Raw genomic sequence first — 17,709 nt, 5'->3', positions numbered from 1 at the left:
CTCCAAGCAACAGAAAGATGGTTCTGTGCATCAGACTCTTAACAAAGAGGAAAAAGAAGAAGTAAGTAAGGCAGAAGTAGCAACTGATGATACTGGTATGAGTTGTCTTTTCCAAGAAATTGTCAGATCCTCAGACCCCAGTGTCTCTACCCATAGGAATGGAGGCAGTGCCTTCTACCTCACAACAGACTAACCTTGAAGGAACCCCAGAGTTAGCTGGCCTTAAAGAAATCTTGAATTAGCTGATCCTTTAGGTGGCCTAGCTAAATTTATAAAGGCTGTTTGGGAAGGTGACACTTTGTGAAGAACAAAGGAAAACTTAGTTAGGATTGTAGCAGAAGAAATACAACCAGATATTCCTACTTCTTAGTAAATTTGAGATACAAAATGAGTTGTTATACAGATTACGTAAGGATAGAGAAGGTGTAGCATGTCAGCTATTGGAGCCAAAGACTTCTAGAAACCTAGGAGTGAGATTAGCACATAAACATGTTCAAGGGGGATACCTAGGAGTGGACAGAATTAAAGCATGGATCCTACCAGGGTTTTACTGACCAGAAATAATGAAAGTAATTGAGAATTCTGTTCTGGATATCCTGAGTTTCAGAAGACAGACCTTCATCCTCGCTATTAAAATCCTTTCATTCCAGTACCTATTACAAACGTTCCATTTGAACATGTTGCAATGGACATTGTGGGGACATTGGTAAAAATCCACCAATGGAATTCAGTATATTTTGATTATTTTGACCATGCAACTAAATAATCTGAAGCCATCCCATTATTTAAAGCCAAAAGTGAAGACTATGTCCAGAGAGCTAAGTTGTTTTCTTTTCCATGATAGGAATACCAAAGAAAATATCCACTAATCAAGGGATTCCCTTAATGCAACAACTATGCCAATGTTTTTAGGTCAAGCAACTAAAAACTTCAGTGTACTATCCTCGATGGATGGGCTGGTATACTATTTTAACTGAATGCTAAAATCCATGCTAAGAAAACTTACTGTGGAAGATGGCAAAAACTGGGACTGGTTTATATCATAACTTCTGTTTCCCATTAGAGAGGTGCTTCAAACTTGAAGTGGTTTTGTCCTTTTGAATTGCTATATGACATGTAGCCTTGAGGACTATTAGATATTGCCACAGAAACCTGGAAGGAAAAGAAACATTGATTAAAAGTGTCTTAGAATGATAGACTGAAAGTAGTGATACCACTAGCAGTGGAGCATATGGAAAGTTCTCAGGCTACCTAATGTAGGTTGTATTATATTAATGTAAGCACTATAATTAGAGCCAGATCATGGTCAAATGGAGCAATAGGCAAGGTAATAGATCAGGTCCCCCCCTCTCTCACAGCAGGCCCGCAGCCATTTCAGTGTCCCATTACCTGGCTATTTTCCCCAGTTACCATAAACACTGTTCAAACCTGTCAGTGTGCATACTGTTTTCTTCTTTACTTCTACAATGATTAGAGATATTTAAAACTTTTATTTCAAATTTTATACCACAAACACCAATAGCCATTTGCTAAACAAGACAATACGATCTCACAATGAAAACAAACTTAGCGTGGGCAGTAAACTTCTCTGCCCCTAAAACTCACATTCATCGAAAAAGCATCTGGCCAGTAGAGGATTAAATGTACCTTTGGGCTGTTTTCAAACCATAGGCCCCTTGCACACATTATTAAGACCATACATATATACATGCATGTGTTCTTTGATGCACCATCGTGATTGTATTAAATTATATTAAATTGTACTGTATTAAATTATTTTCCTTGTATAATTCAACACCACATGTTAAAATCTGTTATAAATTTTTAGGTTTAAATATTTTTCCAGCAAGCAATGAAACAAAATGTATGAACCAATAATGACAAAACTACCCATGACAGAACATTTCAACCACAAAAGGCCACTCAAATTTCTGTCATTACATTCGATCAATATCAGTCAACATACGCAATCTCTACAGAAGTAAAAGTCATCTGAATAATTCCACATTAAAGACATCTATAAATAATGAAAAGGTTGCTGCTGGCAAACAATGTTGCATTTCAGTGTTTCATGTACAAATTCAGAGCCTACTGCCCTTGAAGAATAAATTGCCAATATTACATTAAAACAAAAAATGGTAAGCTGGTAATATTGCAATAGGGAATGGCTTTCAAACCGGCAACAGGTGTATAGTTACTAGGCATCTCATCCAAAAGAAGACACACTCAGAAGTGAAGCACCCCCCTCTCCCTTTAAAGGGCACTGCAATATCAACACTTCATCTATATGGTGTGCAAGTAGAACCTACAGCCATCTGCACCAAAGGCAAACATTGTACCTGTTGTGCTACTAACACTGCTGTCATATTTTGTAACACAAACACTGATGATGGCCATTTGCTAAAAAAAAAAAAAAAAAAAAAAAAAAAAAAAAAAAGTTACATATTGAAAACAGACTTAGTGTGAGCAGCAGTAGACATCTCTTCCCTTGAAACTCAACATTCTTCAAAAATGCAGAGAAACTCGACAGTCCTTGAAAAGGCACTGGAAGCTCAATATTCTTTGGAAATGCACTGAAACTCAACAGTTCTTGAAGGTAGGTTGGTAGTTGGTGTAAAGCATTCAGGCTCGGATGTCCTTGTAATCAAGGTACAGGGTTTGATCCTGAATAAGTTATCCAATCTACCATCCCTAAATGGAGTATTTCACACACACACACCTCTCTAACCTGTTCTGTTCTCTGTGTTTACTGAATAGACTGCTTGTAATAAAAATCCTGCTATTCTCTGCAGCACTGTTTTGAATGGACGGCTTGTGATAAAAATTCTGTGCTGTGCTACAATGTGTGTGTGTCTTTAGTATGGCACATGCAGACACTACTAAAGATGCACTGTGTGTGTCCATAAAGAAGAAATGTAGTATGAACACAAGAGTGCGTTTTTAAAGAAGAAATTAAGTTTTCTGACAGTGGACTTCCCCCAAGTCATTGAGCCCTAGGGAACTGCCCAGGTTGCATAGTGCTGGATCTGGCTGAAATATAAAGTGTCAGGGTCCATCTGAAATAACAGTAAAAGATAGATGAGGTAAACTACGAGATGAGACAGATGGGTAATAGAAGATAAGAACTGATATACCGTATTAATGTTTTCAAACTGTGAATTGAAGTACAAAGTTTGGTAGCGAGTTTAACACCCAAGATTAGTGCATCTGGTAAAAAAGACAACTGAGTCTTATGCCTGAAGTTCTTATAGATTATGCACTATTCAAATCACAGAAACAAGAAATAAAACAATTCTTGTTACGGACAAGGTTGTGTTTTCAGAACAAAAAAAATCTGTTTTAAAACCATATTGATTGCTATCTGGGAGAGAAAGTTAATTTTAAAAGTTTACTATCAGATGTTCAAATCGACCTCCGTCGACTGCACTTTTGTCGAACACGGAAATTCGAAAACGGTAATGTTGAACACCAAAAGCTAACCTAGGAACAGTTTTAACATGGGTCAAGATAGGTGTTCACTGTTATTGTCAAACTACAAACCTCTCCCCTATCTTGACCCATATTAAAACCGTTCCTAGGTTGGCTTTTGGTGTTCGACATTACTGTTTTCGAATTTCCGTGTTCAACAAAAGTGCAGTTGACGGAGTTCGATTCGAACATCTGATAGTAAACCAATTTTAAACCTTATAGAAAATACCAGAATCACAGAGACAGGTAATATGTCAAGAAATAAAAATATGCTTAAGATGGGAGTAATAGAGGAATCTACAAGTGAATGAACAGTTCTATACTATTAGTCCCAAAATGCAATGAGACCATCTCAGTCTATGATAACTTCAGGAAGTTGGACAATATCTCCAGTTTCAACAGTTATTCCATGCCTTGAGTAGATTCATTAATATAGAGACTAGACAATCCATGTTTCCTGTCTACAGTAAATTCGAAAAGTGGCATTGGCAAATTCTTCCATATCTCTCAACTGTCCAGATTTTGTCTATTCCTCATAAATTTTTGGTTTTCTGGCAAATGACTGGCAAATCATTGAGGATGGAAATTAGAAAATAATGACAGGAATTTCAGTTTCAGACTTGATACCCTTCTGAAAATTCATACTAATGGAAAGCATGTTATTCTATCTAGTTTATAAGAGCAATATTTAAAAATTCTTGAGAAACAACAATGGGACAACCATAGCAAAGCACATATATTTAATAGACAATAAACAGATAAGTTCTTTCGGAGATGCCTCCTTCATCATATCAATACAAAAATATAAAATCAATCTGCATATAAATACACTTGAAAAAACAATTACATTAATTAAAACCTTTAACCAGTTAACATTTTCTAGTCTTTAAAATAGGTTTTAAAGGTATAAAACCATTTAAGCCTAGTGGAACATCATCTCTCAAACCAGCTATCCAGTGAATCTCTATAACTTCTGTGGCATTCTTTATATTACCAGCTCTAGGTGCAGGAGTATAAATATCCAAAACCATAAATTTAAAATCATGCTGTGGAAATTCATTAATGTGTTGAGCTACTGCACTTCTTTGCACATTTCCTCGTATATCACCCATATGCTGTAAAATACATTCCTTTAACATTCTATTGGTTTTACCAACATAAAAAGATGTGCATTCTGAACAGGTTGCTATATAAATCACATTTTTGGTAGAACAACATACATAGCGTGAACACCTTTTGGTAACACATTATCAGTCTTAATATACCTGCATGCCTTACATCTTGTACATGGGTATGTACCTAATTTGCCACTATATAATTTACCTAGGTTATTCATATTACCAGGTCCTGGTCTGTAACATAACAGACTCTTTAAAATTACAATTTCTCTTGTAGCTGAAGTTTGGCACATCACCTACTATATTTTTCATCTTGTAATCAGACAATAGTATCTTCCAGTTATTTTGTATTCCAAAGTGGTAGACAGCCTGTAAGCACACTAACAGTGCAGCTCCTGCAACCTAAAGTCTAATCTGACCTCAGGCCGGTGCATCGCTCAAAGAAAATACACAAAACATCAATGGATTAAAGCAGAAATATGAGTAATTACTTTTTTCATCTATATTTTTGCTGAAATTGTTTCTTTTTGAAGGAAAATATCTACTTGATGGAAGTTGAGCCCTGAACTGCTTGGTGTGGATCCTTCTGGATTAACAGGCCTAACACAAAAAATAAGGAGAAAGCATTTCTCAGAACACGACTTACTACTAAAAAATTCTGCAATATTATAAAGCATCTAACTTTCTTTTTGAAGGAAAATGTCTACTTGAAGGAAGTTGAGCCCTGAACCGCATGTTGTGAATTCTTCCAGATTAACAGGCCTAACACAAAAATAAGGAGGAAGTATCTCTCAGAACAGGATTTACTATTAAAAATTCTGCACTATCAACAAGCATCTAAGTTTGGAAGTTGAATGGAGAATCAACCAGATAAAATGGAAATTTTAACCACAAAAACTAATCTATCTATGATTACTACTCCTGAGAAAGACATCACTCCCAAAAGACAAAAAACTAACAAGCTGCAACAAGAAGCTGGTAAGATGTCTCTTAAGATCAAAACAGGAACAGTCTTTAACATTGGAAGACCTTAAAAATGCTCTGCAACCCTTTCAATTAGAAGTGCAAAGTTTTGCAAATAAACTAGCTACATTTGGCTCTACTCTGGACCAAATTATGCTTAGACTAGAGCAAAGTGAAGCCAAAGTTATGGAAAATGAACTAAAAATAAATGAACTTCAGCAAAGGCTTCAGACCAGCAACAACACAATTAAAGAATTACAACAAAAAATGTTAGATCTAGAAGCCAGAAGCAGGTGTAATAACTTTATCATAAGAGGAATTCCAGAGGGCTTTGACAATATCTTTTGGCTTTTCCCGGTTAGGGGTCGCCACAGCGGAAATCCGGTCTGCTAATAATTGGCAGTAGATTTTGACGAACGCCGAGGTGCCAGCTCAACGTTCAACCTTCAACGAAGGCATGCCCATTTACGCATGTCTTTCGAACGCCCACCCAACCGCGGGAAGGACATGCAGACTCCACACAGAAGGCTCTCCCTGCACTCCAGCCGAGAATTGAACGGGAGAACCTCTTGCTGTGAGGCAACAAAGCTACCGCTGCACCATCGCGGATGTCCCAGAGAGCTTTGACAATACACAACTTAATTCAATAATAAAAGAAATACTAAGCTCTCTCTTGAATAATAATATATGTATGGATGATATAGTAATAGAAAGAGCCCACAGAGCTGTAAGGCGTACACAAACAAGTGACTCTCCGAGGCAAATATATGTCAGACTGCTTAATTCAGCACATGTTCAACAAATACTAGCAGCATACAAAGCTAAAAAGAACTTTACATGGAGAGCACATAAAATCACAATAACTCAAGATCTCCGTTTGGAAATTAAACAAAACAGACAGAAACTTAGTAAATATTGTGCTTACCTTATTGAAAACAAGATTCGTTTTCAAATGAAATATCCTGCAATATTTAATTTTCTACCACAAAGAAGAAAAAATATCTCTTGAAACCCCTGAGCAAGGAAATCCACCTTTCTGCATCTCTTCAAAGTTAATCCTACTTGAAACAACCTAATTCATCTTCTCTGAACTCAAAACAACGTTTTGGAGGGCTTCAGAAAGGTATTCTGCATGTTTCTATTTTAAAATAAGCTAAAAATAAAACCATATTTTTATTTTTACAGACCTGGAGGTCCGTTTTAGCATTTCAGCATTCTGTTTTCCCATAATCCTCTTCAAATCAGGAAGCTCTATGATCCTTTCACCTATCAACTTTAATAACGTCATTAATGACTTGTTTCCAGCCCCAGTGCATCTCTGGGAATGGGAAAAACACTAAATCAAGTCGGGAAAGCTCTACAAACAATGAATAGTCAACTTTTAACCAAACTTTGCTTTTCTCATCAAAGAAACTTCAAATTGTATGTTTCAAGCCACTACACTGCTATAATTACAAAGAAGAAGGTGATAAAAGAAAATACCAGTCATTTGGAAAATTCTAGAAAAGGAAAGGATGTAGCTGCTTTTAAATATTTCAGTCTCCCTTCCTGCAGTATTACAAAACCTTGTGCTACACTAGATAAACCAAGGTACTGTATCTTAGTAACTTCCTTTCATTTATAAATTCTTAAAAGCTACCTAAGTATGGCTGCATAAAGAAATGATTTAAAGGTGCTTTTCTTTAAGTCACTGCAGATGTCAAGAAACAAGGATTATTAAATGACATCTGGATCAATGGGTCTCATATAAACTCTTAAGTATTAAACACTCCCAAAAAATTATTACAGCTATGCTTTCTTGTATTATATAACTATATAGGTGGTGCTGCGGTAGCGTTGTCACCTCACAGTTAGACGTTGCCTGTTCGATTCTCAGTCAGAGCGTCTTCTGTGTGGCGACATGCATGAACGGGCGTTCCTTCGTTAAAGGTTGTGCGTTAGGCCCGGCAAGCCAGCACGTAAAACTCTACTGCTAATCATTAGCGGACCGGAGTTCCGCTGTGGCGACCCCTAACCGGGAAAAGCCGAAAGACACAAACAAACATAGGTGAAATGCTCTAACTAATCCTGGAAGGGGGGGGGGTACTCTTCGGAATAATGCTTTGAAACAGGGTGATGCAATTTGGGTTGTGACTTTTGTTTTATAATAGCCCAAATTAGTATATTACTTTGACATTAGTAAGTTCTTATACATTGCTTAATCACGATCCTAATAGCATGTTGACTGGGTTGTATTTGAATGAGTCTATGACTAAATGATAGAGTCTTTTCTTGCATGCATATCTGAGAAGGTGACACTGACTAGTTGAAAACAAATGAGTGGATATGGACGCGATCTATCTCAGGTTTTGGATTATGGTGTCATATTTTTATTCTTTGTATATTTGAATAACAAAGACAGATGTTGTATGTATATTGCCAGTATATATATATATAAATGAGGAAATTTCCAGTAGCTTTAAAGAATATAGTTAGTTGCTTATAAAATGATTACTCTAACTGTTTTGGAACTTCAGATTGCTGCCTTTCTTTTAAGCTTCTTTTAGATCTGTTGTATATAAAATGTTTAGTAAACGTTTTAATAACTTTTTAAATATTAAGAACTAGAACATATTATTGCCTCTTATTATAAACATTTTCTAAGATTTACTTTCTCTTACTTTACACATACCATTTAATTGAATAACTAACATATTATTTTAAGAGGTCAGAAAATCATTATACTGTAAATAAATAAAAGGAGCAGGCTGTGCTCAGTCTGTAGCTGATGATTTTTCACGTTTGGAACATTCTAGGTACGTTTGACATCCCTCTGCTAAATGTATATGTAACTATAATACAAATAATAGTTTTTCTTTGCTTTTCAATTCATGCACAATTACCAATACAGAGGGATGGGTGGATCGGCACCTATTTGGGGTAAAGGAGTTTAGAAGTCACTGCATCAGTTTTAACGTTTAACACACTAACAGACACATTTTATTACTATTTCTCTGCTTATCAGGCAATGAACATCATGATAAGTAAATTAAGACATGGTATCAATAGACTCATGGAATGTTAAAAGGATAGTGGATAAAAAAAAGAGATTTAATCATGCACCTCACATACCAAAGCAAGGTAATGTAGCCTTCCTGCAAGAAACTCACATGGATGATCAACTGTGGGATCGGGAAAGGAAAAGGAAATGGGTTAAGCAAATATTAGCTGCAGGCCATCATTCTTTATCAAGGGGGGGAGCCATTATAATAAATCAATCTTTCCAAGGAGAAAGTACTTCTTTTAAAGCTGATTCTAATGGAATATGGGTATTATTCACTAGCGAATATCATACTATAAATAAACCTTTACTCTTTCTTAATATATATAGCCCCTGCTCTAATCAACATCTCTTCATTTATGAAATCTTTAATATACTAGCTAACTACCCAAATCATTTGTATATCATCGGTGGGGACTGGAATACTTTATTAAATCTAGACAAAGATAGATCACATAATGAAAATAGGCAGTCGGAGCATACCACTATAGCACTTGAAGAATTACAAAATACTTTTGAACTAACTGACCCCTATATTAAATTCCAATATGATGAAACAATATCAAGATTCACTTTCTTCTCAGCCACTCATAAAACCTGGTCCAGAATACATGCTTTTCTAATTTCACAATCATTGCTTTTGAGCAAACTAAATTATGCTGTATCACCTAGAACTATCTCAGACCATTCAGAAATCAGTCTCTTAATAAATTTTCAAATATATAAACAAAATGATCCCTATTTCAATAACTGGACGTTAAATCCTAAAATCATTCAAAACCAAGAAACAGCACAGGAAACCCAGAATGTCATAGCCCAACTTCAAAATGACTTTATATCTACTCAAATTCCTTATGATATACAATGGGCAGCTGCCAAAGCGATCATTAGGGGTATAATTATCCAAAAATCTGCATGGTTCAAAAAAAAGTACAATAAGTTTAAAAAGGAACTAGAAACTCAAATAAATATTGCTGAATTAGAACGTCAGAAAAAATAATCTAAAGACGTGGAGGAAAAAGTAATAGACTGGCAAAAGCAATTACAGAAACACTATCTAGAAAATATCTCCGTTAGAATTAAGGTCACTATATCAATATTCAGAAAGGGCACAAACACCTTCAAACTGCCTAGCTAGACTAATTAACATAAAAAATGCCCCACCGAGAATTAAAGAAATAGTGTATGAAGGACTGGTGAAGCACAAGGACCAGGATATTGTAGATGCTTTTGAAGACATATATAAGAAACTATACAACATACCCTTATCACCATATACAGACAAGTTTGGTGATTTTATACATAATATAAAAGTTCCACAACTTACAGAAGATCAAAAAAACCTCCTAAAAACACCCCTGCAACTAAATGAGATAAAAGCTGCAATAAACAAACTCAAACTGGGTAAATCCCCTGGGCCTGATGGCTACACCTCTGAATTTTGTAAACTATTCATGGAACCTATTTCCAAAGTATTATTAAAAGTTTTCAACTTTATAATACAACATGGAATAACAGATAATTATTTAAATAACTCCAAAACAGTGCTTATTCCAAAACCGAATTCTGACCCAACAGATCCAGCAAACTATAGACGAATAGCCCTGATAAATACTGAACTTAAGATCCTGGCTCATGTTGTAGCAAATAGACTTAAGAATGTACTCCCCTCTATCATTTCCCAAGAACAAATGTGCTTTATGATAAACAGGCAAACAAGTGATAACGCCCTCCTTTTAGATACCATTATAAGACTTCTTAACAGTGACAAATGCCCCAGATATGTCCTCACGGCAGATATAACCAAAGCTTTTGATAGAGTTAATTTACATTTCCTATTTAATATATTGCCTTTATATGGTTTTCCTCAGGAATTACTAAGGATAATTAAGGTTCTATATCAGAAAGCTTCTACCACTATTCAGATAAATAAGCTCAAAACTAACCCTATGCTGTTATCCAATGGTACAAGATGAGGATGCCCTCTTTCCCGATACCTCTTTAATCTTTATCTAGAACCTCTCCTTCTGTTTATTTCATAGAGGGAACTACTTTCAAAGATTGTTTTCCAGCATTATAATACTGAACCAAAGGTGCTGGTTGTGTATTTTTAATTAAAACCACAATACTTTGTATTCTTCAGAAGAACCTGCCTTATCTGCATTTATATAAAATAAACTAGCATTGCCGCCTCACAGCAAGAAGTTCTCCAGTTCAATTCTTGGCTGGGGTGCCTTCTGTGTGGAGTCTGCATGTCCTCCCCGTGGTCGCATGGGTTTCCTCCCAGTGCTCTGGTTTCCTCCCACATCCCAAAGACATGCTGTAGGTGGATTGGGCACTCTAAATTGGCCCTAGGCATGAGTGTGTGCATGTGCGTTCAGTGGAAGGTTGGGCGTCAGGCTAGCAACTCGACCCCGTAAAACTGCGCTGCCAATCATGAGCGGACAGGTGATCTGCTGTGGTGACCCCTAACCGGGAAAAGCCGAAAGAAGAAGAAGAAGAAACTGCACTATTTTTATAAAGACTGCTGATATCAGCTGCATTAATTTTTCCAAAGCATTTATTGATGAGTGCATGAAAATAGTTCACTCTAGGGCTCTCCCAGCTATAATACCCTGTTTGTACCCATCAACCCCCATTTCATACATGAATGCTAGAGTAAAGAAAAAAATAATAGTTTTTAAAACTCTTAAGTGCTCCAGATAAAGAAACCACCATATATATGTATCATAACTGTAGCTGGTAACTCAGCTGTTCAATATTGTATCTTATTTTGTATAAGTCTTCAAAGGCATCCACCTTTTTAGTGAGAATTTTAAATGTATTTTGACTTGGCAGCATCACTAGTGATCAGTATGGATGGAGCGTCTTACTGTGAAGGATAACACATTTATCATGTTCACCCACCTTAAATGATTCCATGTGATGTACCAGTGACATAGATAGGACTCCTAAAACTACTGCACTGTCAACATCTGTCAGTCCGGGAAGTTCTCTTCATTAAAGTACCAGTTAGTGACAGGCCTTTTATATGTTTTATCTCTACGGCTTCTTCATTGGGCACCTTGTATTTGTATTAAAAAATATCGGTATTTTAATCTGTTTGTCACGTTATCTAATTAATTTAATGCTCTATTTATTAAGTATATTAGGAACATTGAAAACAGGAACAGTAATATGCAAGTGATCACAGGGACAGTAAGATGCCTAGCCATATATAACTTTAAGTAAAAATATCTAAAAAGTACATCCTAACCTTTGCAAAAACTTCATAATACTCACCTGACAAATCAAGCAGGACAGTACATGATAATCCATGTTCAGAGGCAGAGCTAGCATGGGGTGAAAGGGCAGCCACCCTTGGAGGGAAGGTGTCATGGGGCACCATCTGCAGATGCCTGTTTGGTGGTAATGCAGTAGTAACATTCAGAAGAGAGTGCTGATAGAGCGTTTGCAGCTGGGACTAAATCTCTTTGGATACCACGTTTGCAGCTGGGCTGCATCTCTTCTGATTAGGCATTTGCTGCTGGGGCTGAATCGCTTCTGATGCCACATTTGCAGTTGGAACTGAATCTCTTTGGATCCTGCATGTGCAGCTGGGGCTGAACTCTTCAGCACAATGTGTGGCAGAGTATGTTACCGTCATTCAAACATGAAGTTACTACTCCATTGCAAAAACATGCTGTCACTTGAAAGTTTTTGTATTGCCTATATAACATTGTTTAATTATTACTGTATACATTAAATGTTATTGCTGTACAACTATCTTCTCTGTTTTCTTTTCTTTGTACCATGTGGAGCTTTTCTCCCTGGCCCTCTACTGAAAACGGCCAACTCTGCCCAGTACTGCATTTGTTGTCAGGGCTTAATGCTCTATGTATGGAGTTTAGACTGTAGCAAGCAGTTTGCTATAGTTTACAAAGGAGAACCTCTCAGTGATTTGAATATATGAATCTCTGTAGATGCATTTTGTAAGTAAAAGAAAATGTTTTTCCATTAGAACTGTGAGACATTGGCAAAAGCATGGGGAAAGGATACCTGACTATGCCTGTGGTTAACCAAGCCATAGTTGCATTCTCAGTCTCCCGGGTGCCAGTGAGGAGAAGAAGTGCTCAGAGGCCAGATCTTTCATTCCCAGAGTGGAAAGAGACTCTTAACTTTTGCAGGACTGCTCTCAGGTGGAGCCAGTGGAGCAGCATCGTGAAGCAAAAGAACTGGAGAAATGATGATGCGAGTTCTGTAGAAGAAATTGAAATATTCATTTATTTCAAACATGAAGAACATTGCACATGGGGGGGGGTCAACCTTTCAGGGGAATTCATGGTGAGGCATGTAAGAAATCTAATTTTGTTGGACTTTATTATTAATAAAGGAAAGAAAAAAATCTCAAGCAAGAAGACTTTAGAAATAGTTGACCAGCTTAAATAAGTAAATAACAACATTATAAAAAATATATAAATAAAAACCAACTCCTGACCAGAAACAATGCTAATTAGGAAGAGGACAACTCCAAAACAATATTGCTACATCTGTGAAGCCTTCCTTATCAGTGTGCAAACAACATCCTGTACAATTACCTTATCGTGCCAGTGTGTGTTGAGAATATAAGCAGGTTAAAGTAATGTCAGACACCATTTGCTTGATTCACTCATGGTAGGTCATATGATTGTTACAAAGTCATTAAATGTAATTTGTAAGCGGTGTCCTGGGCTGATGATTGCTTCCCTATAGCTTGCAAAATTTTCACCATATGACAATGTTGTGGCTCAGTAAAGAAATAAGGATGATGTAAGCTGGTTACACAGTTCTTCCTCTTCTATCACTGCTGACACACACCTCTCCAATGATGTTGGTCCCACAAACTGTGCTTATACCTGCACAGGACTGTGAAAGACTGGTGGGGAAATCGTACATCGTGTCAGTGGAGTATTGGATTCTCTGTCTTTAACCATCCCTTAAGCACTTTCATCAGTACGCACTTCAACATTCACAACATTGGGTAAACTTTAACAAAGCCGTGAAATTGTCAGAAAATGCAGCCTCTGTCCCAAAATGTTTCCGTTAGTTGATAGCCCATCTTCTGATACAGTAAGAAGGTTACCAGCCAGAAAATGTGCAGTAAAGAACAGAAGAGCCCCTTCCTCTTCAGAAGTGGACTTTAGTGACTCCCAGACAAATCCTACTTGGAAATCTACACTGGACTGAAGTCATGCCCAGTCGGCTTCTTCATGCTCTTCTCCAGAGAATATTATGCTTGGTGAGCCATCCACCTAATGAGGGAGGTATTTGTGCTGCTAATATGAGACACATCATTTAAATAAACAGCAACAACCTCAAACCATCATTTTGTGTACTTGCTACAAATCTAAACATGACATTTTTGTTCCTGATCTCTAGTCACCTACATGAAAAAATGACAACACATAGGTTTCTGGATGGAAAATAGACCTGACAACTTAAAATATTGTAAAGCTGATGCAAACATGAAAATAACTTATCAATATTTTTTAAAGAAGCTTATGAGAGCAGTCATATGAAAAACAAAAAACGCATTTCAAACAAGACACAGAAAGAATCACTATGTACACAACATTACCTAACAATGGCATTTTAAAAGCTAAACATTTTAACAATATTTACAGATGAGTCTCCCACCAAAAAAAAACAAGTGTTCCAGAGCTTGTATTCTTTTTATATTGATTTATATTTGTAGCAAAGCAAGTTTAGAAAATTAGCTTTAGAATTTATTCTAGAATTCGAACATTAGTTCAAAAGGGTGTAGGATTTATTTCAATGATTGGGATGAGTTACCTAATCATAATATACAATCATCTGAAAACCACACAGTAAATTGTTTGCAAGCTTTGCATGAATTGGTGAAAGTAATATTCAATATAGTTTTTGATTTTACTGCATTTTTTTTTTAAATCAGTAGTAAATACAGCAGTTTAGGAAAGGGGCTTAGTTGTCCCACCCCAAACCCTATATTTTCCAATGTGTCTGGGTGCAGAAAGTAAATTTTAGTTTGTTGTGTTCAGTAATATATTTTTTTGATATTCTCTTGAGTTCTGTACAGAATCATGACCATACCTCTTAACTATCCAAATTTTCACAGAATGCCCAGATTTTTGCCTCATATTTTTGATCTGTTCCTTGTAAAATTTCTGTTTTTCTGGCAAATCACTAAGGATGTAAGTCATTAAGTAATGGCATACAATTAAGTTTCAGACTAACTATTCTTCAGAAAATCTGTGCTAACACAGATCCTTATTCTAACAACTAAGTTTGTAAGATCTGGGGCCTTGTCCCCATTATTTTAACATTTGTCCTGATTTCTTACACTAGGACATTGAGAGCTATTATCAGGTATCACTCAACAAGAACACTCCCTGTCCTCAATTGTAATTTTTTTCAGCCTTTCTTTTCCTAGACTTCTTTATACAATAGCATAACTACAACACTTGTTGTTTAGAAAGGGAAAATCGATTAGAATGCTGGAACTGTCCTTCCACATAAAAGTTAACAAGATCATTAATTTTCCGTTTTACAAACAGTAAACCTAGGCTGAGAAGGCAGACTAGTACAAGATCATCCTTAACTTTCAACAGTTCAGTAGAAGGCACAGGGACTCGAGTGGTATTGTTATATCAAAAAATAAAAAAAAAAGGATTATAAAAACATTCAGATTTTAATTCTAGCTTGCGTTTTATGCTCTAATATGGTACCATGCGATATTTCTTTAGACACCAAGATGTACTATGTAGGAGTTGAATAACCTTACTTTTGCAACCAATATAACCAACCACTGGCATAAATTGCAAAAAAAAAACTTAAACTGTTTTACTTTTTTATTTTTCGGTAATTTTTGTATCTTTTTTTTTTTCAGAACCCCTTCATTGGATCCTCTCTATTGTATTAGAATTGCAGATCTACACTGCCACCAACCAATGCACTGCCTAAGGGTGCACACGAGTGCCTTTATTCAACAGCCATTTAATGTTCCAGAATGAAGTGGACCCCTTGTATATTTACCGTGTCTCAAATAGGGCTCTGCCAGGATACCTCACTGAGTCTGCTAAGCCAAGTTTGAAAAGACTAGATGATGCAAATTGCCTTAAAATCTAAATGACAGGCTTCAAGAATTCATAAGCAATGTTCTCTAGGGAAGAATGTTCTCCTTTTCTTTATATGCTGTTATGTTTCTGGTGAAACATTTGTACTGTACATCCAAGTCATTTTGAATGTTTCTGCATGCTGTTAAAAGAGATTAACCATGAAAAGCCAAAATATCAGAAGTGATATGTATACAGAAGAAATGTACACTTGCCCATAGTCTGCATTTAAATCATAATGCAATTAAAATGCATTTTTATTAATTTTTTTTTGTATTACAGAAATACAACAGATTGTTATGAAAGTGTAATTCAAGTGAAATCCATCTCAATAAGAAACTGGTTTCTTCTGTAACTAATGCAGCTGGGCAGTGATTAGCTTCATGACATTGCTTATGAGTGCACACGGAACGATTTTTAACATGCACTTTAACAGGATGCTTATAGCCATTTTGGCATCCTATTATTATTAGTTGAAACCTCATATTTGAAGTTGCCATCTTCAAACTGTATTGATGTTTGTATCTGTGTACCTTTGTTTCCTAGTAGAACTGAAATATGTACTTATGGTACAGTTATAATGGACCATGTTTTATTTGAAGCACTTGAAAACCTGTTAGCACATACCTCATAAATATTTAGAACACCCTGAACACTATCACTCAGAATAAAACAGATCTTTCCTCCTATTGCTTCAGGGTAGCTAAACTATGAGAAGGTAATTTAAGATCTTAGAAAGTGCTGCAGTTCTAGACTAACAATGCAAGAAAATGCTTTTCCATAGTTAAATTAGCATATTGGGCAATCATGTTTTGAATCCAAAGAGGCGTTCACATATAGCTACTGAAAATATTGAGTGTTTGAGAGTTTCATATTATAACGTGATCTTTAAAATAATCTATTGAAACAGTCATGCTCTAGGGAAGTAGAGTGTACCTGGAATCACTTCCTGTTTTCTACCAGCAGTGCTGTCTAGGGATGTCTGCAGCATACAGAACTAGTACAGACAGCCACTGACATACTGTACACTACAATGTTATTTAGCAACAGACAAACACACACACACACACACACACACACACACACACACACACACACACACATGCACATACAAACACACAAGAAAAAATACATGGATGTGTGGATGAAGAGACGCACACACACACACACACACACACACACACACACACACACACACAACAGTATGCAGCATGCACCCCTTTCACTGCAGAAGAGCCATGATGCTTTTAGCAAGAATAATATTCCTCGTTTATTTTACTCCATGCATGTTCTGAAGGTTGTTTAGAAGTATCCATCAAAAATAATGTCATCTTACCTCAAGATTGCTCTTTGTGGATTCTGGTGATTATTGTATTGAATGCTACTCTTATTTCAGCATAGAGATCTCCATCAGTGATAGCCCTGGAAATTGCCTCTTATCCTTCATTAAAGAATCTGGACCCCTGCATAAATATGCTGTGCTACTTTTATGCTTTAACAGTTCTCTTCATTTAAAATCTCATCTTCTTTTAAGAATAAAATGTGTGCCAAAAAAGCCCCAGGGTATGTCCTTGTCTTGTTAACACCTGACAAACTGGGCTTCACTTTGTACAGCACAAAAGCTTCACATGATGTTATCAGAACTGGAAATGGATACTGAGTACATAATAGGTAACAGACATTTCTTGCTATGCTCTGGATACCACCCACTGAAAATTTGAGGTCCTTTTAAATAAGAAAAACAAATTCTTATTGTTTAATGTCTGTATTGGTGGTACTTTCTTCTACAAGTTTGCATCTAATTTTGGAACTGCACTTAAATGCCATAGTCCCCTTTATTGCCAATGTTCTGTTCTTGGTGTCACTATAATGCACTTATTTAACATTGAAGATGACCCCTGATAGATCACTGGCTGGGATCATCCTTTCTTTTTTGAAAAATTCCACATTAATGGTTGCGCCTTTAAATACAGATTGTGCTGTCACTTTCCAGCTACATAAGAACCCT

At 36.3% G+C, this 17,709-nt stretch overlaps 1 protein-coding gene across 3 annotated transcripts in view; it reads left to right on the top strand.

Moving 5' to 3' along the window:
* LOC122793475 (myosin VIIA and Rab interacting protein) overlaps positions 1 to 16,308 on the top strand; it is a 2,819,605-nt gene extending 2,803,297 nt beyond the window's left edge. For all 3 annotated transcript variants that reach the window (XM_044061523.1, XM_044061522.1, XM_044061521.1), the window contains one exon: positions 15,476 to 16,308. The gene's annotated coding sequence lies outside the window, so the exon portion shown is untranslated. The remainder of the gene's footprint in view (positions 1 to 15,475) is intronic.
* The last annotated feature ends 1,401 nt before the right edge of the window (positions 16,309 to 17,709 follow it).

The sequence above is a fragment of the Protopterus annectens genome, chromosome 2.part0 (genome assembly GCF_019279795.1).
Source record: "Protopterus annectens isolate FY-2018-M chromosome 2.part0, PAN1.0, whole genome shotgun sequence".
Lineage (NCBI taxonomy): Eukaryota > Metazoa > Chordata > Ceratodontiformes > Protopteridae > Protopterus > Protopterus annectens.
Note: the sequence above shows the minus strand (reverse complement) of the source record. Positions and strands in the feature narration are given on the sequence as shown.